The sequence below is a fragment of the Cervus elaphus genome, chromosome 12 (genome assembly GCF_910594005.1).
Source record: "Cervus elaphus chromosome 12, mCerEla1.1, whole genome shotgun sequence".
NCBI lineage: Eukaryota > Metazoa > Chordata > Mammalia > Artiodactyla > Cervidae > Cervus > Cervus elaphus.
Window position 1 is genome coordinate 56,681,191 of NC_057826.1, and position 22,753 is coordinate 56,703,943.

Consider the following 22,753-nt stretch of genomic DNA (forward strand, 5'->3'; position numbering starts at 1 on the left):
TACATGCTTTTGACCACGGTGTTTCCTTGCCTATTATTTCACCCACCTCCAAAAGAACAAAAGCAAAGCATTTTCGTTCTCCCTGGAAAATTCAAGAGATGGGTCTGCGAAGCATGTCTCCATAACAGCAGGCAGCTGAGGAGTGTTTCTCCTGCATTCCTAATCACCTTTGTACTTGCTGGCGAGTCTGTCTCCCCAAAGGGTACTGGGAGAATCTGCTAGCATCTCTATGTTTCTAATGCCTACAGTAGTCCTGGGTCTGTAATAAGTACCCAAGAAAGGTGCCCTTCCCTGGTAGCTCAGACAGTAAAGAATCTGCCTGCAATGCAGGAGACTCAAGTTTGATCCCTGGGTCAGGAAGATCCCCTGGAGAAGGGAATGGCAACCCACTCTAGTATTCTTGCCTGGAGAATCCCATGGACAGAGGAGCCTGGTGGGTTATAGTCCCTGGGGCTGCAAAGAGTCAGACACGATTGAGCAACTATTACTACTACTAAGGTGTGTTGAATAAATTATTTAGAAATTCACCAAAAATGTTAATGAATTCCCTAGCAATTAAGATTAAAATTAGGTTCTTTAAGAAGAATCCAACCCAGCAAAGGGTGTCAGTACTGGTTACAGCTTCTTGAATATTTTCTCTATGTTAATTACAGGTGAAAGGGGGCACCTTTTTTTTCTTGTCTTTAAATTTAGTGGACAAACATAATGTCAGTACTGTCAACAAAGTAGTTTTGGGGAAAGTCTCTATGTGTATCAGGGTAAGCCAACTCGTGTGAAAGCAAACATATATAAAGATACACCGGTTGGGATGTACTAAGTTCCAAGTATCCAAGATACCTAAATTGAACCCGGACTCTGGAGCCACACTGCCTGGGCTGGACTATTTATTAGCTGTATGATCTTAGACTAGTCTCTTCAGCTCTCTACATCTCAGCTTCCATATCTGTAGAATAGAAATAATAACTGTATCTACTGGATGCTATAAGGCATATGGCAGGCCCTATATGAGAGTTAATTACTGATAATTAAACTAGTTAAATGACATAAGGGGAATTTATAAAAACTAAAGTAACTTAAAGCTTAGAAGTAGGATGGGTAAGCTTGTGGGTGATTTGATATGGTAGCTTGATATGTCATCCAGGGCCTAGATTCTTCTTGGTACCCTGGAATAACTCCACTTTAAGGCTGGCATCTCTCAGAGTAGCTTAATCAATCAGAATGCAGAGGCAAACAAGGGTACTGATACTCAGTCTGACTGGATGTCTTGGGTTACAAGCTCTCTATCACTGGACAGAGGGACATGGACTCCACAGATTAGCTGAGGCCTCCCAAGGCCCACCTCCAGAGCCAGAGGTGGGAGCAACTTCCCCTGAAGTGTGTGGACCTCAAAACAAAAACATGGGTACCTTTGGGAAGTTGGGAGATGAGGGGAGATGCTAGATAAGCAACCAACAAGAAGAAAAGACGCAACGGTGAAAATTCATGACTTTCAAACCACATAGACTTTATTTTTTCTTAGTCATCTGTATTCAAAAGTCGTATCAGGTTTAGCAACCAGGCGCAAAAATTCCTTTCAACCAAGATGAATTTTTAGCATGACACAGCCAACAAAAAGCGCTGTTCTCAGGGAAAATCCCCCAACTTAGAAGCATCTGCTTCTAATTTCCACAATGAAATCTTTGATTCCTTCATTCATGGGACTTGCACTCAATTCCCTCTGACACAGGAACTGCAGTTTTCTAGATAATAATTTTGCTGTGAAATTCTCATTATCTGGTTGAGATGTTTAAAGAATGAATTAAGTGTTTGGGAAGTTGCTAGCTTTCTTATAACACTGCAAAATGATTTTACATGTCATGAAATGGTTCTTAATAACAGGAATGAAATAAACATACAAACTGGAAATGTAAAAGTCCATTGTCAGAATAGGAAAATAAGAAGTACAGTAACACAAAACAATTCAGAGCAAACAATGAACTACAGCTATACATTAGCAAGTATGAATCCCCAAAACAGTGTTGAACAAAAAAAGCCAACTTGCAAAAGACCATATATGCTATGATACTTTTCTATGAAGAGAAGGTTCAAAAACAGACAACCAATGATTCATTTAGGAATATGTGTGTGTGTGTTTGTGTGGTAAGACTATAAAGAAAGGCAAAGGAACAATTAACTTTAAAATTGCAATAGTGGTCCTGAGGGATGTAAGAGGCTGGGGTAGGGAATGTCTTCAGAAATGGGCAGGGACTGCAAAGGTGCTACAGAAAGTCTTTTTCTTAAGCTTAGAAGTAAATACAATGGTGTTCTTTGATAACTATTACCGCTTAAAATGCACAGAGACCTTATAAACACTCTACTATGTAGCTTTCATAATTTAGCAAAGTTAAATAAATCAGAGGTACTGATGTTAAAATGCTGTGAATAGCCACATACTACTGATTAAACTTTAAAAAGATATGTAACAACAAGTTATACAAGAGTTAAGTCAGAACTCAGGTAGTCACCAACCAACAATGCATCCTGAAAGGAATTTAGGATGAAAAAACAGGAGGCATTCTGTGTTTTAGATAAACAAACTCTATGCATATCTCGGGAAGAATTTCAATGACCCCAGATTCTTGTATCTTCTCAGAAACGCACTAGAATCATTAACTTGTGATATCTGTTCTTTGTGATTAGTAGTAATGTTTTACCAAGATGTATGCTTGACTATCTGTATTTCCTAGCCCCCAAATTCATATATACTGGCTCCTCTCCTGCCTCTTCAGAACCGTTTACTCAGAGCTACTGAATGGCTATTTCCTGGGCTATACAGTTCTCAGCGAGAATAAAACTTAAACTGAAAAACCCACAACTCTCACGCTGTGTGTTTTTACGTCAGCAGAGGATTGTGCCTGGGCTTCTGCTACTAAACGAAAAAGTAATGCAATAAAGTGCAATCAAATGAAAATCTTACCAATGAATTAGGTCTTAAAGATGCCTAGTCCAACTCCTTAATTTTATAGGTTAAGAAACTGACACTTCAAGAGAATGACTGGGCCAAGATGACACCAGGATGGTTTAGGCAACTGGTATGCTTTTCCTTCCAGAATTTCTCCTCTAAGTTCTAGCAAAAACTCTCATGGGGAAGAAACAATTTAAACTAGTCTCTTTTCAGAGAGCTCATATTTTATACATTTGAGTAAAAAGTTAAGAAACATGCTAAAATGATTCACTAAAGTCAACATATCCAAATGCTAGCAAAACCTGCCTTTCATCCTCCTAGCTCTAGAATTTTATATGTCAAAAAAAAAATTTTACAAAGCCAGCAAAAGACTTTGAAATGCTAAGAATCCAATTTTACACTTGTACATATAAATTATGGGCCAAAATTATTTCGGGGCACACCCAAATGAGCAGCATTACCTGGACACACCCTCACACTCGCACACGTACTATGCATGTGTCAAATGTGCAGAATGGTGTGACGTGAGACTCACAGGGCCAGGCACCCTCTACAGTAAAAGATCAAAAGCACAGTCTATAGACTTCAAAGTAAAAGATTCCTCTGGACATTCTAATGAGGCTTTATAGTGCTACAAAAGTCTTAATTTAACATTCCTTTGGGGGTTTTGCTGTAACTATGTAAGTTAGAAAGAAACTGTCACACAAATACATAAAGACACCTGAAAATATCAGTTTAAAAATTCAAAGAAAAACAATGATTATTTTAATCATTAAAAAAACCGTTCTTAGAACTCTGATTTACAGTTTCAAAGACTCTTATGAGAAATGATAAATGTTTGTTTTACACATGGCTTCCTTTTTTAGACTCAAGTATAGCTAATTTACCAAACTGTAATAGCTGTAGGTGTAGAGCAAAGTAATTCAGTTATTTATACATATATATTTAAATATATATTTAAACATAAACATATATTATTTTTCACGTTCTTTTCTATTATAGGTTATTGTAAGATATTGAATATAGTTCTCATTGCTATATAGTCATTTGTCTATTTTATATACAGAGTGTGTATCTGTTAATCCCAAACTCTTAATTTACCCTCCCCTTTTCCTTTGGTAATCATGGCTTTGTTTTCTATGTCAGTGAATTCATTTCTGCTTTGTAAATAAGTTCATCCATATTAATTTTTAGATTCCACATATAAGAGCATATAATGTTTATCTTTCTCTGCCTGACTGACTTCACTTAGTACAGTAATCTCCAGGTCCATCCATGGTGTTAGAAAAGGCATTATTTCATTCTGTGCATGGTTTACTAACATTCCGTTCTATATATGTGTCTGTCTCTGTGTGTGTACACACCACATCTTCTTTATCCATTAACTGGACACGTCCATTCGACAGACACTTAGGTTGCTTCCATGTCTTGGCTATTGTAAATAGTGCTGCTATGAACACTTGGGTGCATGCATCTTTTTAAACTAGTTTTTGTCTTTTCTAGATATATGCAGATATATATATATATATGCAATATATATATATGTCTTTTCTAGATTTATTATCATTTTATAAAATATTTACCATTGCTATTGTCATATAGGGATTTATCTCTGATACACTAAAACACATCATTTCTAACAAAGACTTCAGTACCATTTCGGTTACCAGAGACCAACAATCTAAACTTTAAAAACATGTCCCACCCACCTCCAGCAATGGCCACAGGACTAAAAAGGTGAGTTTTTATTCCAATTTCAAAGAAGGGCAATGCCAAACAATGTTCAAACGACCATTTAATTCCTCTCATTTTCACATGCCAGCAAGAAAATGCTCAAACCAGGCTTCAACAGTATGTGAACCAAGAACTTCCAGATGTACAAGCTGAACTTAACAAAGGGCTTCCCAAGGGGCACAGTGGTAATGAATCTGCCTGCCAAGGCAAGAGACCAAGTCTGATCCCTGGGTTGGGATGATCCCCTAGTGGAGGAAATGGCAACCCACTCCAGTATTCTTTCCTAGGAAAGCCCATGGAAAAAGGAGTTTGGTGAGTTACAGTCCATGAGGTTTCAAAGAGTAGGATGTGACTGAGCACATACATGCACAGAGCAACCAGAGATCAAATTGCCAACATCCGTTGGATCACAGAAAAAGCAAGGGGATTCCAGAAAAACATCACACTGACTATACTAAAGCCTCTGACTGTGTCAGTTCAGTTCAGTTCAGTCGTTCAGTCGCTCAGTCGTGTCCGACTCTTTGCGACCCCATGAATCGCAGCACGCCAGGCCTCCCTGTCCATCACCAACTCCTGGAGTATACCCAAAGCCATGTCCATCGAGTCGGTGATGCCACCCGGTCATCTCATCCTGTCATCCCCTTCTCCTCCTGCCCCCAATCCTTCCCAGCATTAGGGTCTTTTCCAATGAGTCAACTCTTCGCACGAGGTGGCCAAAGTATTGGAGTTTCAGCTTCAACACCAGTCCTTCCCATGAACACCCAGGACTGATCTCCTTTAGGATGGACTGGTTGGATCTTCTTGCAGTCCAAGAGACTGTGTGGACCACAACAAACTGGAAAATTCTTCAAGAGATGGGAATACCAGACCACGTTATCTACCTCCTGAGAGACCTGTATGCAGGTCAAGAAACAACTTAGAACTAGACATGGACTGGTTCAAAACTGGGAAAAGAGTACTTCAAGGATGTATATTGTCATCCTGCTTATTTAATTTATATGCAGAGTACATCATGTGAAATGCCGGGCTGGATGAATCAAAAGCTGAAATCAAGATTGCCAGGAGAAATATCAATAACCTCAGATATGCATATGATACCACCCTAATGGCAGAAAGTGAAGAGGAACTAAAGAGCCTCTTGATGAAGGTGAAAGAGGAGAATGAAAAAAGTTGGCTTAAAACTCAACATTCAAAAAACTAAGATCATGGCATCCAGTCCATCACTTCATGGCAAATGGATGGGGAAAAAGTATGAACAGTGGCAGATTTTATTTTCTTGGGCTCCAAAACTACCTTGAGGTTGACTGGGCCATGAAATTAAGATGCATGCTCCTTGGGAGGAAAGCTATGACAAACCTAGACAGCATGTTAAAAAGCAGAGACATCACTTTGCTGACCTCAAAGCTATGGTTTTTCCAGTAGTCATGTACAGATGCAAGAACTGGACCATAAAGAAGGCTGAGAACCGAAAAATTGATGCTTTTAAATTGTGGTGCTAGAGAAGACTCTTGGGAATTCCTTGGACTCTAGGAAGAAGACTCTAGGGAATTCAATTCTAAAGGAAAGCAACCCTGAATATTCATTGGAAGGACTGATGCTAAAGCTGAAGGTCCAATACTTTGGCCACCTGATGCGAGGAGCTGACTCACTGGAAAAGACCCTGATGCTGGGAAAGACTAAGGGCAGGGGGTGACTGAAGATGACATGGTTGGATGACATCATCGACTCAATGGACATGAGTCTAAGCAAACTCTAGGAGACAGTGAAGGACAGGGAATCCTGCATGCTGCAGTCCATGGGGTCGCGAAGAGTGGGACTTAGAGATTGAACAACAGTAACCCACATACACCCCACCCCCCACTCCCCTGATACATCAACAGATCATTAGCCAACCTACTTTAAGGAGATGAAAGTGGCCAGTATTATTCTGGAGAAACATGAATCCAAGACTGTTAAGACTGCTATGGGGAACTTCACTGGGAGTCAGGGCTGCAGCCTTAGGTCTTTCCCAAGGGAATCTTCAATGAGAAGCTGGCTCTCCTCTACCTGCCATCCAGTGTTTAATTCCCGTAGCTTCTGGAAGACAGCTACCATGAATTTGTCAGTTTCATCTAGTGTGCAATCTCATTTTCCAGTGGTGCTTACCTATATACTAACATTCTATTTCCCATATACCAATCCACAGGCCTTATTTCTGGAACTCTTCTCAACTAGGACTTTGAAATAAAGTAAGAACCAAGGTCAATGAAATTATTACCCACATATTCCAAAGGGAATAGAAATAAAAGCCACTTAACACTGAACCTCTAGGTTTCCTGGTGTGTGAAGTCAACAAAACCCAGCAGTGAGTCACTAAATAACCCATTTGACCTGCCTATTCATTGGATTTTCTGGTCTGTGCTATGTACCCCCCTTGCCTGTTGCCAAAAGAGAGCACTCCTTCTTATAGTAATCATCCTCTAAAGCTGTGAGAAAGACTTAAAGATTGATTTTTAAAGGGTGTGGAGGAAGGAAATCAAAATTACACCTTACCCTACACTAACAAGGTTAATCTTCTATGAAAAATGGAACTACAGCACAGTCTTGAAGGTTGATGTTAAAAACAAACAAGCAAACCAATCAAACAAGCGAAAAAAAAAAAACAAAAAAAAAACCAGAAACCACCCTGCCTCTGCTCAGGACTGCTTTTCTATACAGCTCTGACCATGCTGAAAAGGCAACTAGTCCTGATACTGACCTACACACTTTTATCCTAGAGAAACCAGATGAGCAGTTTATTCCAAGGTCACACTCCATCACTTCTAGCAGGACAACTGAATAAGACCAATAGTACATCACTGCATTACCCCCACAAAAGGCTATATTTTGCCAATAATTGCCGTGGAATCATCTCATCTTAGGTCCAGAGGCAAAACTATTCAAGTGTTCAAAAAGCACTCATTAGAAGAGAGATGTCTCTTTTGCTTCATGACTCTTACTTGGAAGAGTGAATTAAGAAAATATGGTATTGGTCCTAGACACGGGCTTTCTAGGGAAGGCTGGAGGAGAATTCCTTTTCTAACACAAGATTTAGAAACTTGTAAGTTATCTACTGGCCTTGCAACTTCAGTAAAAGTCTCAGGAAATTCAGGAGATAAAATCCTGAGATTCTGTTAAGATTCCTTCAGAAATATCTTCCAGTTAGGGTTAGGAATTAATCCGCCTATAATTTGGAAATTATTTGCTCTAAGAGTGTAAGAAGTCATGACAGTTCATGAAAAACCTACAGCTAATATTATACTTAACAGTGAAAGACTGAATGGTTTTCCCCTAATACTGGAAACAGGTCTTGTTGAGAATTTAGAGCAACTAGAACTCTTAGACACCACTGGTGGGAATGTTAAATGGTATAGATACCTTGGAACACAATTTGACAATTTTCATAAAACTAAATTCATTTACCATGTAACTCAGATATCTCATTCTTAGGTATTTGCCCTAAGAAATGAAAAGATATTCCATCAAAGACTTACACATGAATCTTCATAGTAACTTCATTCATAATAGTTCCACATTGGAAACAATCCAAATATCTATTAATAACAGATGAATGAATAAACATATTGTAGCAACTGAAAACTATCCAAAAATAAAAAGGAACTACTGACATATGCAACAAAACTGATGAATCTGAAAAATATTTTGCTAAGTGAAAGAAGTCAGATATAAAAGCAAGGCACAGAAAACTACATGCCATATGATTCTATTTATATAAAATTATATAAAAGGCAAAACTAAAGATGAGAAGTTGCCAGGGATGGAGAGGTAAGGGGAAAGGGCAGAGAGGAAGTGGTGGTCGGGGGAGAAGTTAAAAGGGAGCTGTAAAAAAACTTTTTTGGTATGACAAAAATTATCTTTATCTTGATTGTGACACTGATTATATACATTTGTCAAAAGTCACAAAATTTTCTATTTAAAATTTGTGGACTTTATTGTATATCATTTAAATAATAAATAAAGTTGATTTAAAAAATTTTAATGAATCTACACGTTCACTAAAGTGCCTTCAGGGGTAAATAATACATCATCTCAAACCCTTTGCTGCATGATGAAGGGTATAAACAAAAGTGAATTAGAATTCACTTTTGAATTCTAATTAGAATTAGGCCTTAGAATTAAAATGTAGGAAGTCACAGTGATTTGAAAAGAGATCTATAATTTTAAAGAATATTTACTAAGTAAAAATAAATGTTGGTCTTTTACGTTTACAAAGTTTATCATCCAGTAAGAATTCTGGAAAGGCAAAAGAAAATTTCTTGGTAAACAAAAATTGCAATAGCCAAATTTTTAATAGGTATTATTTCACTTGTCACATGGTACAATTGTTCATTTGTTTGTCTTTCTCCTCTCATCATTCAGGCTCTAACTTCTACAAGCAGGGGTCCCCACTCTCTGGAATCTAATGCCTGGTGATCTGAGGTGGAGCTTATGTAATAACAATGGAAACAAAGTGCACAAAAAATGTAATGCACTTGAGTTATCCCCAAACCACCTTCCCGAGGTCTGGGGAAAAACTGTCTTCCACGAAACCGGCCCCTGGTGCCAAAAAGGTTGGGGACCGCTATATAGAGGACAGGTCCCTGCACTGTTCATCATCGAATTTCAGCAAACTGCTTGGCACATAAATGACTGTTGAATAAAAGATGAATTGCAGAGGTTCTTATGCTAAATTATGTTTCTTCTGGAGTCCACATGTACGTAAAACTCCCTACAGATGTGCGTATAGTAGATATGCTTCCTTGAAACATTACCACTATTCATTCAAGCTTCAGAGCCTTCTTTATTTCAATTTAAAGGTTATAAAGTTCTAAAGAGAAATCAGGCAACTGTATTTAATGTCTCACCTTTAAATACATAATGAGCAATCATTTAAAAAAATCTCTAATTTCCCTTTTATTAACCAATCCTACAACTTCATAGAGTCTTTTCAAGATAATAGCTGTTCTGAACAAAGGACTGATAGTGTGAAATTTCATGCATACTTGTTTTATTAAGACAAAATCTGATGATCTGCAATTTTGTGCCAGGTTTAATGCATTATCACGGGAAATAGAATATGTTTGAAAAGATTTTCCTGCCTAGCTCAGAGTGACCCAAAAATTCGCTATGGTATAATTACTGTAAGCTAATTCAGGACCACAAATTGATTTCGTATCTGGCAGAAACTAAACTTACATAAGGCAGCTAAAAAAACAACAACAAATCAAAATGTTGTATCATATGTTGCAAACACTCCAGAAATGTTTTACCAACAGAGTGGCTATGACTGAGGTGGCAAAAAAAAGCTCAGGTCTCAAGAGACAGAAGACCTGGTTTTGTCATGAGCTGAATCAGGTAAAGGCATCAAGTCATACAAGTCATTCAACCTCCTTATCTATAACATGGAGACTAGTACTTTGAGGATCAAAGAAAGTAAACGAGCAAAAGTTCCACTTAAAATACAAAATGTGCTACAGATACACGTTACTATGATGCTAGAAAATCTAGCTGAAGGAAAGAAATGCTTACCTTCCTTTTATTTATTTATCTGGGCTTCCCTGATAGCTCAGTTGGTAAAGAATCCACCTGCAATACAGGAGACCCCGGTTCAATTCCTGGATCGGGAAGATCCGTTGGAGAAGCGATAGGTTACCCAGTATTCCTGGACTTCCCTTGTGGCTCAGCTGGTAAGGAATCCACCCACAATTTGGTTCAATCCCTGGGTTGGGAATATCCCCTGGAGAAGGGAAAGGCTACCCACTCCAATACTCTGGCCTGGAGAATTCCATGGACTATACAGGGCCCCAAAGAGTTGGACACGACTGAGCGACTTTCACTTTCACGGCATCAGTAAAAGCAAATAATTTAGTAAATTACAAATCATCAGTTCAACAGCCTTTCCACTGATTTGAAAGTGATTGTGGGCTCAGTTAATCAATATCTGAAGATAAAAAGATTTTATTTTAAACAGACTTATTTGGAATTTATTTTAAATTCCACAGGACATTTGACATTTCCTAAAAACGTCTCCCTGATCTGATTTCCTTGCATTTAAGAGCACATTTAAAAATCTTGGGTTTATTTGAACTAAAACTTCCTTAATCATGTTGATTTTTCTGAATTGTCTTCTATAATTACAAGTAACATGAGTTTCTTAACAAAGACTTCAGAAACGGCACCAGTGCAGCTGACCTTTGTTTCAGTGTGACAATAAACCATGCAAACAATTAATTTTACCACTATATTTGATAGGTTAAGCATAAAATTCTATTTTCTTTAGAATAAAATGCTTAAAGCATGTCTGTTGTAATAAAATATATGCAACCACACAAAATTCCACTCATTTTTGGCTCGCATTTGTCACTGACTATAGTACTAAGGTTTTTCACAACACCACGTTACCGCACTCCAAGATCAGACAGATAAACCCATTCGTATTTCTCAGTCATGGGCTTGGAAGTATAAAAGTACTATCCACTAACTAGTCTCAAAGGAATAAATCAATTTAGTCTTTTATACATTATTTTTGAAAACCATGAGAAAAGTTCTTACTACACTTTTGAAATAGTTTCATAAAACAAAAATTGTTTTGCAAGTTAGCTATTTCTGAAATTTCCAACACACTTCTTTTTGCTTACATATTCAGAGTTCAACTCAGGTATCAAACAAAGACCACAGTGCTTTAAATTATAATTTCTTATTAGTAATGAAAGATCTATAGCCAATGGTATATCCTTTAGAAAAGTTTTTTTTTTAAAGTTCTTATTTTGTTAAAGAAATTACCCTTTAATTAATTTATTTTTAAGGTTAAGTTTTTACCTTCAGAATATTTTACAAATTGCTATGGAATTACGAAAAATAAAAGAGGTTAGAATTCAGTTGAGTCATACTCTGTACTATAGCCCTGGCCTCCAGATCACAGTGCTCTGTTATAAGATCTCAGAGAATGCCCTACTTCTTAGTAATACTTATCAAAATTGAACAGTTATATACTCCATTATTTAAACCCGCCTTTCCAGCTAAAAGGTAAAAGCTTCTGAAGAGCCACTACCATCATGTTTGTCAGGTTCACACATCCCCAAGGCTTTCCGTATACTGGACACACTATTTGCCAAATGAATGGAAAATAAGATGTGTAAAACAATAATAGCCTTCAGCGGCATGTCTAAAATAAATAAAATGGTATGTATAATGACCTATATACTTGGAAACTTCATCCATCTATGTCACTGAATCAGAGAATTGGCAATAAATGAGGTGTTTAGTGAATTAATACTCAATTAGAATACATAAATGTGATTACAAAGCTACAGAGGAATGGACACAGTAAATTAAGAAAGGCCCATCTGAAGAAGTAGATTTTATACAAGATTTTTATATTTTCTCATTGTTTTACAGCATCATAATTATACATGACCGTATACTGGAAGCTAGATCTGAACAATAGTTAACCTATTAAATCTAAAAATTTGATAGGCACTAGTAAATCGAAAGATACAGTCGCTGCCTTCAAGAGACTTCTAACACAGTTGAGAAGTCAGTATATACATATGAAAGGTTGTATACGTGATTGTACACAACAGCACATGCTAGGTTCCCACGAAGTGAAACAGGCAACAAACAGCTCAGTGGAAGGAGAGGAGGAAGCAGGACCCAGACTAAGTGTGTATGTGCTGGACGGGGCAAAGAGGAGAACAATCTGGAGAGACTTACGGAGCTTTGCGATGACACTAGAAAACAAGTATCTACAACAGAAAGACAGCAAACTCACTCACTAACAGGGGCAGTTAACAAAGGAGTGAAGCCTGCAGGGTGAAAAACACCAACAGCCATTTGGCCTCAATGTTGAGGCAAGAGGATCTCTGCTGGGGACAGTGGGGACTGTGGAGCACACACCAGTATAAAAAGGGAAGCTGTTATGTTGCTCCAACAGATCGCTGACACCCCTCCCAATTTTTTAACAAAAGGTGTAAAATTCAATTTTTTTTTAATTTAAAATTTCTCAGTTTTTAAATGCTAAAAAATAAATGTTTTCAACACCCTGTTAAAACCAAAACATGTTTGCAGCCAATCCTGCTGGTGCACCACAGGCTTACCACACCGCTTTGCCATGTAGAATTCCACGATGAGAGATCTGGACTTCATCCTGCAGTCACTGACTTAAGAGATTTCACATTTATTTCATAATTTGCTTAGGTTTATACCTCTGCATACTCCAGTATTTATCATGTAATACACTCAGCACTGCCAAATTATTTCACATTGGTCTTGTGTAAGTATTTCTCTGTTACAGGCCAATTTCTTTCATTTAACTAACTGAAGAGTGACTTATAAGCTTCAGCTGAAATAACATTCAAAATGACAGTGAAAAAACAGTGTTGATGGAGCAGGACCTAAGAGAATGCTGACATTATATGTGTATACCACAACCCACTAGAAACACACATATAATCACTGGAGCTCCACTTCTCAAAAGACATGTGCCATAATCTGCTACAAAGGAAAAGTTCATACCCTTTCCAGCATTTTCCCATAATTAGCAACTTTCTAAAGACTTATTATGCAGTATACTTTCATTACCAAGCAGCACTCAAATAAATGTAACAATGTTTTAATTCTACCAATCACTATAAGCTTTTAACTATCCAAAAACAATACTTAAGCATTAAAGGCCTATGCTTTAGCATTTCAATAAGCTTAGAGAAAGAAAAGATAATTAGTATCAGAGACCTGTTGATTCGTTTTGATGACAGTATTACAGAAAGTTAGAATTATAATTCAAAGGTAATTCCCAAGTGAGAAAATTCTTAGTGCATAATTATGATATAAAATACAGAACTATGAAAATTGCTTAATCACATGCCTTGAAATAATATTCACAATGAAAGTCATCAAAGTATAAAAGAAACATTAAACAAGCAATGTTTCTACTACTCAATTTGCTCTGGTCCCTGAGAACCCCTAACCTGAGTCATCCACTCCATGAATGAAAGTTTTCAGGCCTGTAGGGTACCATGATGTGTAGACTGGTCAACTCAAATCTATCATCATTACTGAAAAAAAGCTAAAGCACATGTGTCACCTTGGCTCTGCTGTATCCTTTGAATAAGAAATGATCATGGGTTGAATTAAAAAACATGTCACTAGAAACAAAATGATTCTACCATAACTCTATTAGTGGGAAACTCAGAGGCTCCCCATTTCTGTCAGAAGAACCTGTTGAAGACCCTCATAGCCTTCAGCATTCTGAAGTCCCTACCCACATTTTATCAGACATATTAAAATATATTCACTTACAATACTGAATATCTATAGTATAAGAAACTGAACTGAAAATAAGAATTACCTTAATAAGCTTTTCATTCTTTTTTTAAATTTTACTTCTTCCTGATTTTTTAAAATTTATTTTTTAATTGAAGGATAATTGTTTTACAGACTTTTGTTGTTTTCTGTCAAACCTTAACATGAATCAGCCATAGGTATACATATATCCCCTCCTTTTTGAACCTCTATCCCATCTTCTTCCCCATCCCACCCCTCTAGGTTGATACAGAGCACCCGTTTGACTTTCCTGAGCCATACAGCAAATTCCCGTTGGTTATCTGTTTTACATATAATAATGTAAGTTTCCATGTTACTCTCTTTATACATCTCGCCCTCTCCTCCCTTCTCCCCATGTCCATAAGTCTATTCTCTGTCTGTTTGTCTATTGCTGCCCTGTAGATAAATTCTTCAGTACCATTTTTCTAGATTCTGTATATATGTGTTAGAATACGATATTTCTCTCTCTCTTTCTGACTCACTTCACCCTGTATAATAGGCTCTGGGTTCATCCACCTCATTAGAACTGACTCAAATGTGTTCCTTTTCATGGCTAAGTAATATTCCATGGTGTATACATACCATAACACCTTCCTTATCCATTCATATGTGGATGAACATCCAGGTTGCTTCCATGTTCTAGCTATTGTAAATAGTGCTGCAATGAACAATGGGATACTTGTGTGTTTTTCAATTTTGGTTTCCTCAGGGTATATGCTTAGGAGTAGGATTGCTGGGTCATATGGTGGTTTTATTCTTAGTTTTTTAAGGAATCTCCATACCATCCTCCACAGCGACTGTATCAATTTACATTCCCACCAACAGAGAAAGAGTGTTCCCTTTTTCCCACACCCTTTCCAGCATTTATTGTTTGCAGACTTTCTGATGATGGCCATTCTGACTGGTGTGAGTGGTATCTCATTGTAGTTTTGACTTGCATTTCTATAATAATGAGTGATGCTGAGTATCTTTTCATGTGCTTGTTAGCCATCTGTGTGTCTTCTATGGAGAAATGTCTGTTTAGGTCTTTTTCCCACTTTTTGATTGGGCTGTTTGTTTTTCTGGTATTGAGTTGTAAGAGCTGCTTGTATATTTTGGAAATTAATCCTTTGTTTCATTTGCTATTATTTTCTCCCATTCTGAGGCTTGGCTTTTCATTCTTGAGCCCACTCCAATCAGGTTTTTGTCCCTATTCCTCCACTATCATAACTCTTGTCAAGTTCACCAGTGACCCTGAGGTTGCTAAATCCAACAAGCAACTCTCAGTCTTCAAGCTACTTGACATGATATCACTGATTCACTCTCTCCTCCCTGAGATTCCTTCTTTATTGACTTTAGGCATATTCTTTTAATTTCCCTTTTGTCCCTCTGACTGCTCCTTCTCAGTAATCTTTACTTGTTCTTTCCCAGGTGGCACTATTGGTAAAGAACCCACCTGCCAATGCAGGAGATGTAAGAGAGGCAGGTTCGATCCCTAAGCTGGGAAGATCTCCTGGAGCAGAGCATGGTAACCCACTCCAGTATTCTTGCCTGGTGCATCCTATGGACAGGGGAGCCTAGCAGGCTGCAGTTCATGGGGTCGCCAAGAGTCAGGCATGACTGAAGCAACTTAGCAGCTTATCAACTCACCCTCTAAAGCCTGAAGTGCCTCAGGCTCAGCCCAAGTCCTTCATCACAGAAAAAGTAACTCATAGTTTCTTCCTCCCATAGTATGGATCAATAGAATTAATATCTACTAATATTAACACTATTACTTAGAGAATGGAAACAATTAGGTCCACTATGTCAGAAATATGTGCATATTTCCTTTGGCTTAAGATAAATTTTATGAAATTTCTTCTTTTCCACAAACTATAAATACTGATATGACCTAAGCTTTGGTTCATGGACTGTTTTCCCTGTCTACGTACACTCCCTATATGATTTCATCCAAAGTCCGCTGGTGACTTCCAAATTTCTACCTCTAGCTTGGACCTCTTCCTTAAACTCCAGATCTCTGAATCCAACAAGCTGCTCAACTTCTCTGCTTGGAAGCTGAACATAACATGTTCAAAATGGCTCTTGGTTATCTTTCCCAAACCAGTTCCTCCATCAGAGTCCCATCTCAGTTCATGACAACTCCATAACTATGCAAAAAGCTTTGGTGTTATCCTTCCTCTGATCTCTCTTTGATATTCCTCAAAGAGTTGGCCAGGAAATCTTATTGGTTCTACCTGTAAAATAAATCTTAGTCAATTCTCACTAGCTCCTCTACTGGTAGTGGTGTCTCTCAACTGGATTATTGTGAACAGCTGCTAACTTGTCTCTGCTTCCAGCCTTAATCACCCCACTCTATATTTCTATCTCAACACAGTGGTTGGTGATTCTATTAAAATCCAAGTCAAGGCACGTTGCTCCTCTGCTTCAAACTCTCTAGTGACTTCTCATTTCACTCAGAGTAAAAGTTGACGTTCTTATAATGGTCCACCAGGCAGGCCTACATGATGAGCCCCCCAAACATCCATAATTTGATCTGCTACTACTCTGTGGCCTTCTCACTGGTCCTGGAACAGACCAAGCACACTTCTGCCCAAGGCCTTCCCTGGTCCCTCTGCTGCAACACTCTTCCCCCAGGTATCCCCCATGGCCAACTTCTGCCCTCAAATCACCTTCTCAGTGAGCCCTACCATGACCACACTATTTGAAATCACCAGAGGCCCTGCTTTCCTTCTTCAGCAAGCCGAATGTTCCTTACTTACCTCACTCTACTTAATCTTTCTCCAAACACACTTGCTACTCTCTAAAGTACTATATAGCTTTGTTTGTTCAGCATTTATCTCCTAATAGGATACAAGCTCTACAAAGGCCAGACTTTTTTTCTTTATTTTGTTCACTGTCTGTAGCTCTGGGGTCTAGAACAATGCCAGGCACACAGAAGGCATGCATTATGTTGAATGAATGAATGAATCTAATTAAACATTTAATAATTTCAATTTCATTATTTTCTTCTAAAATTTGAGACTTTCACCAAATCCTGAACATTTTTGTTGCTGCTAAAAAAATTCCTTTGTATTTGAAGACTACAAAGATCCCAGCTTGACCTCCTGACCCAAAACAAATGCAGCAGCCCCAGGGAAGCCAGAGCCATCCTATCTTTGGCCAACATTAGTTCTCCTCCAGGAGTCCACTTAGTCCTTACTGGGAAACATCTAATACATCTCCAAACACATATATTTCGCTCTCTCACCTAGATAAGAAACAATTCTGCACGATTTGCACTAAGTAGTCAGCACAGTACTCAGTACTTCACACAGAAGTTGTTTTTTGATGGACTTGGCGAACATTTTTAAAGTACTAGGTTTATTAAGTTTAAGATATTATACAACATGTAACAGGGCACAGGGTTATCTGAGGTATATGCTCCCCTTTTAATGAACGATACTCCATGATTATTCTGGAGCACCCTGTGCCTATTTTGACTGGGTTTGTAACTAACCTAGTTAGATGTAAATGTCTTTCTAATGTGCTTAAATGTGTTTTGCTTAAATATCTCTTTGAAACTTTCAGACTATTAATTTTTTTTTGAATGAATGGTTTAAAAATCTTAAGCTTTGGGCCTAACAAAAAATCGTAACATGGTCTAACATTATATAAACTGTGATAATGGTAGGGGTTGGGGCTGGAGGAATAATAATTGCCTCATCCCAGTAATAGTGGCTTTCTTAAAAAGGACTCACATGAAATCTACAGGGTACAAGATAAAAAGACATGGACCACTGGTACTTTAAGTCTAAAAGTACTTTGTATAACATTATTCGTTACAAAGAGAATTTTTAAACTCTGAATTTACTTTTTGGCAGCTGGAAAGAAATCATTAGCAAGCAGGCAGAAGTTGGGGGAATGAGACTGCTGGATAGGAGTTAGGAAAAATAACTTGATCAATTAGAGATCAGTGGGACATGCCAGCTGCTCTTAGTGCAACAGTATAGATTGCCCAACATCTGTGACTGAGAAATACCACGATTTGTTGCCTATTTAATGTGATCAAAATACAAAACCTGTGAACAATTGCTTGTAAACAGAAACTTAGGGACTTCCAAGAACTAGAAATCTTCCTATACATCATTTCTTTTTGTCTTAAATAAGTGCTAACTTTGTTTACTATATGTCATACACTGCCACTTGCTTTACATCTGTTATTTCACTTAATCAAAACAAGCCTATGAGATAGCTGCTACTATTATCTTCATTTCATAGATGAGGAAAAAGAGGTTCAGAGAGTTAAACAACTTCCCTAAGGATTACACACTGGAGAACAGTGAAGCCTAGATTTGGACCCCAGGGAACTAATCTCAAAAATCTTGTTCTCAACGTTTATATTTTATTGCCTCTTTTCCATTTTGTCTTCAGAACTTATTACACTTTTCTGTAGCAATTTCAGTGAGTAGCTTGTCAGGCCCTATGTTGAACATTCTTTCCCCAGGTATCTTTTATTTTCTAAAATCATATATGCTAAGTTTTTGCTTTTATGAGCAATATCTGATCTGAGCAGGCTATATTATTTACTCCCATTTATAAAACTTCAGGTTTTTTTTTTTTTTTTTTTTTTAACCTTTCCCCCATCTTGCTAATGAGTCTAAGTTGAAATTCTGAGTCTTTTCTTAAAACATGAAAATGTCTTTTTTATTTTGAGGGACACAAGAAAAAAAAAGTCTTCCTTCATAAGCACTTTATCTATTAGATTTCTCATAACTCTATGTTTTACAATAAGTGCTTCCTGGGGACAGCCATAGACTTCAGCATCAGAAATTCACTGTTGTTTTCAGTAGACAGAAATCAGAAACTGGCTATTTCCAAGGATATTTAAGAAATGATAACTTGATGGGATTAGGGGGGATAGAGGAGAAAAGTGTATAGAAGAGGGGGCATAATGGCAGGAAGAAGCAAAAATGTATGTGTATTTACATATACTCTTATTCTTTTTTTTTTTTTTTTTTTTTTTACCGTACGAATGACCTTTTATTATTTGCAGCGGGAAGTGGAAGAGGGGATATGGCAGCTCCGGCTCTTGGGGTGGCTCCACAGACTCAGTCGCCGCCCTCGAAAAAAGCTACATATACTCTTATTCTTAAGAATAAACTTCTGAAAATATTTAGAAAGCAGTCCTTTGAAATTAGGGTCCATCCTAGACCATTTGGGCTTCCCAGGTGGCGCTAGCGGTGAGGGACCTGCCTGTCAACGCAAGTTAGACATAAGAGACGTGGGTTTGATCTCTGGGTCGGGAAGATCTGCTGCAGGAGGGCACGGTAACCCACTCCAGTATTCCTGCCTGGAGAATCCCATGGACAGAGAGGAGCCTGGCAGGCTACAGTCCATGGGGTTGAACAGAGTCAGACATGACTGAAGTGACTTAGCATGCACGCTAGACTATTCATGGATGAATAAAATGAGCCAGGTAGAGGATCTCAAGGTATCACCTACTTGGCACTTACAACCCAAAGTCTCACTGGAGAGCCCTGATAGAGAGGGCAGAAGGAAAAGGGGATTAAAGAAAAATTCCAAGGGTTGTGTGTAGGGGCAGAGACACAGCAGGCTTGAGGAAGTGCAATTCTGCTTCACTGGCCACAGCCCCCTTTCCTCTGGGGAGGTCTGCCTCTATCCGAACAGAGCCATAGGATACCTTTGTGTGGCTCAGGAAAGGGCACCCCAGCCTCCAGGCCAGTGGACTCACTGCTTGGACCACAGAGTCAGGGGCTGAGTTCCAGCCTTCAGATGGCAGTAGTCTAAATGAAACTGTAAGTCAGAAGCAGCTTCTACTCTTGGCGCTATCATGAGCCGTGAGACTCTGAGTCACTCAGTCTTCGGGATCTTTAGTTCCCCTCACCTCTGAAACATGAAGGGGCTAGCTGTCACCTAAGGTCCCTTCCTTCTTGCCAACTCTCAAGTGAAATGCAACAACCAGTTGTATATTCCAAAATGTGTCCCCGAAACACTAGGGTTCCATGGGCCTAGACAGAATCTAGAGACTTGAGCCTTTAGTGTTTCTGGGATATTGTATTTTTTTCTCTCATGTTTCTGGAGCATTTTTTTCTTACTCTTCTCCCCCCTCCTTTTTTTAATTTTTAAGGTTATTCTTTCAATTCCAAAGTGCTCTTTCTTGAGCCATCAAAAGGTCATGCCCCACAGATCAGCCCCAGACCACCCAATGTCTACCAACAGAATGGATAAATAAACTCAGTATATTTATTCACAGAAATAAAAGAAAAAAGAAGTACTGCTGCCTAAATCAATTTGGACATGACACTATGTTGAGTTAAAGAAGACACGAAAAAGAACTTACATTTGATTGCATTTAAATGCAGCCCAAGAACAGGTTAAAATAGCATCACCAACTCAAAGGACATGAGTTTAAGCAAACACCAGGAGATAGTGGAGGACAGGGAAGCCTGGCATGCTGCAGTCGCGGGGTCACAAAGAGTCGGACATAGCAACTGAATGACAACATGACAATAAAAGTCAGAAGAGTGGTCATCCTTGGGGCAAGGTTTAAGACTGCATGGAGAAGCACGGGGGCAGGCGAAGGGCACCTGGAAAAGTTCTGTTTCTTGACTTGGATGCTGGTTGCCTAAACATGATCAGTTTGTGCTGTATACTTCTGATCTGTGCATTTTTCTGGCTGTATGTAATTACTGAGTAACAAGTTCAAAGAAATAAAGCCACAGGGACACCCACTCTCTTCAAACAAAAACCATGGACTAAAACTGGGCAGCATAAGTGCTGCTAACAGAGGGGGAGAAAGTTAATTACATTTCATCTAATGTGAATCAGACAAAGAACTACCTGAGAAGTTAAATGAGAAGCTTCATTAATTTTTCTAAAATCTTCATGCAGAATTTGCTTGATTTTAATAATGATTTCCTCCCTCACATGAAACTGCAGCTGTAAGGGAGTATAAAATGTTGCTTTTCCATATATCTTCATATGCCAGTAAAACATGACTGCTCAAACTTCTATAACATCTGTGAACAAAGGCAATGTTAGTAGAAAACATCTGAAAACATCAAAAGATAATCTAATTGGAATACTGAGGCTCGAAGTAGATACTTTTGGTCAAGACTTATCATTATCACATTAATGAAATGACCTGGTTAATGACTACATCTCTACCTAGATTCTTGCTGTATAGATAAACTCTGCTGGGTAAGGCCACATAGGTGGGGAAAGGCATTCCAGAAAATGCTGTGATACAGACAACACCAAGGACGCTCTGGAAAACAATGCCATCTCCTTTGCGCAGTGTTTCGCACCTCTGTGAATGTTTTGGCACAACATTTTCCTCCTTACGTGATACAACCAGCTGTCAGATTACTGATTTCTTTCCCTTCCCCAGTGTTCTGTGAACCCTCTTTGATCAGTACTGTATACTGCATGACTGGTCCATCTGATACATATGAAAAGTGATAGGACACAAAGTTCCAGCAGAAGAAATTACACCACTAAATCATACAAGATAATTGGAACCACAGATTGCTTGTTTTCACTCAAAACTTAATGATAAATTCAGCCCTTACAGCTGGAGAGTCCTCTGGACCCAGAGCGTAGGGGGTGGGCATTAGCAGATCTCTCAAATGCTAGAGAACTAATTAAATATTTCTCAAATCATCAGAGTTTAGATGAAAAATGCTTCCAGCCTTTGAAATGTGAAGTGGTGGGAGAGGGGTGTAGGGGAAGAAAGGACAGTGATAAGCATCCAATCTCTGAATGCAATATTTATAACACCAAACTAGTGATTCAACACAAACTCAGGCAAGGTTTCCAGGACAGAAGCACTATTTCATGTTGTATATAGACCTTACAGTGCACCTTAGTTCTAATTCTTTTTCTCTCAGCTGAGAAGACCTTATTCTTTAATTTCCACTTTTAAATATAAAGCTTTCCCCACTTCAGTCTTTACCTCAATACTCATCCTTCTAAGTTTAGATTTTCCTTGCAATTCAATGTCCAGTTTTCTACTTCTTCCTTCCTCTCAAATTATCCCTTTAACTTGTTTCTACTTATTTTTATAGGCCCCCAAAGCCTCTTCCTCAGCATAATGTGCAATTCAACAGGCCCTCTCAACTACTCCCTATACCAAAGTTTAACTACAGAGGCCAACAATACCATTTTTTCCTATTTGGGTTTTAGGAAAGATACATTTTAACTAAAATTTTATCACTCATAAATTCCTTCACTAAATCTTTCCTTTTCCTCCTCCTACACTAGATTGTTTCACACACAAATACAATGTAATCAAACAACTCAAAATGTATAATTCTATAATTATACAAAGACTTCCTAAAAATATATCACTGCTAATGTATGACACACACCCTTTATAACTCTGTTATTGGGAGTACAAGATAAAAAAACACTGGAGTTTTCCTGTAAGTTGTGTTTCTTGTTTCTTGTTGAGAAAGAAGGGTAGAGGTATGTCATACAAATTGCTATATCAGAAACCACAAACTGTGTTACAACAAGATTCTATTGAAGATTATAAACACACTTAAAACTTTTTTTTTCCTTAAAAGAAGTTGTAACTGCGTAAACAAAACCCAAAGCTTCTATACTCTGCCCAAAGGATACATAATACTTAAACTGGAGGTTTGTACCTCTTAATAATATATTTTTAATATATTATTTTAAAATAATAATTAACACCTCCAGTTTCCCCATAGTCTTCATCTACCAAACCAGGGCATTTATGGGGTTGGTATTAAT

General features: G+C 38.1%; 1 protein-coding gene across 4 annotated transcripts in view; it reads right to left on the reverse strand.

The window, feature by feature from the left end:
* Positions 1-22,753, reverse strand: part of FRMD6 (FERM domain containing 6) — a 78,191-nt gene that overhangs the window by 52,393 nt on the left and 3,045 nt on the right. Inside the window, exon 2 of one of the 4 annotated variants that reach the window (XM_043919004.1) lies at positions 10,226-10,282. The exons of the other annotated variants lie outside the window; for them this stretch is intronic. The gene's annotated coding sequence lies outside the window, so the exon portion shown is untranslated. The remainder of the gene's footprint in view (positions 1-10,225; positions 10,283-22,753) is intronic. 4 annotated transcript variants of the gene reach the window in all.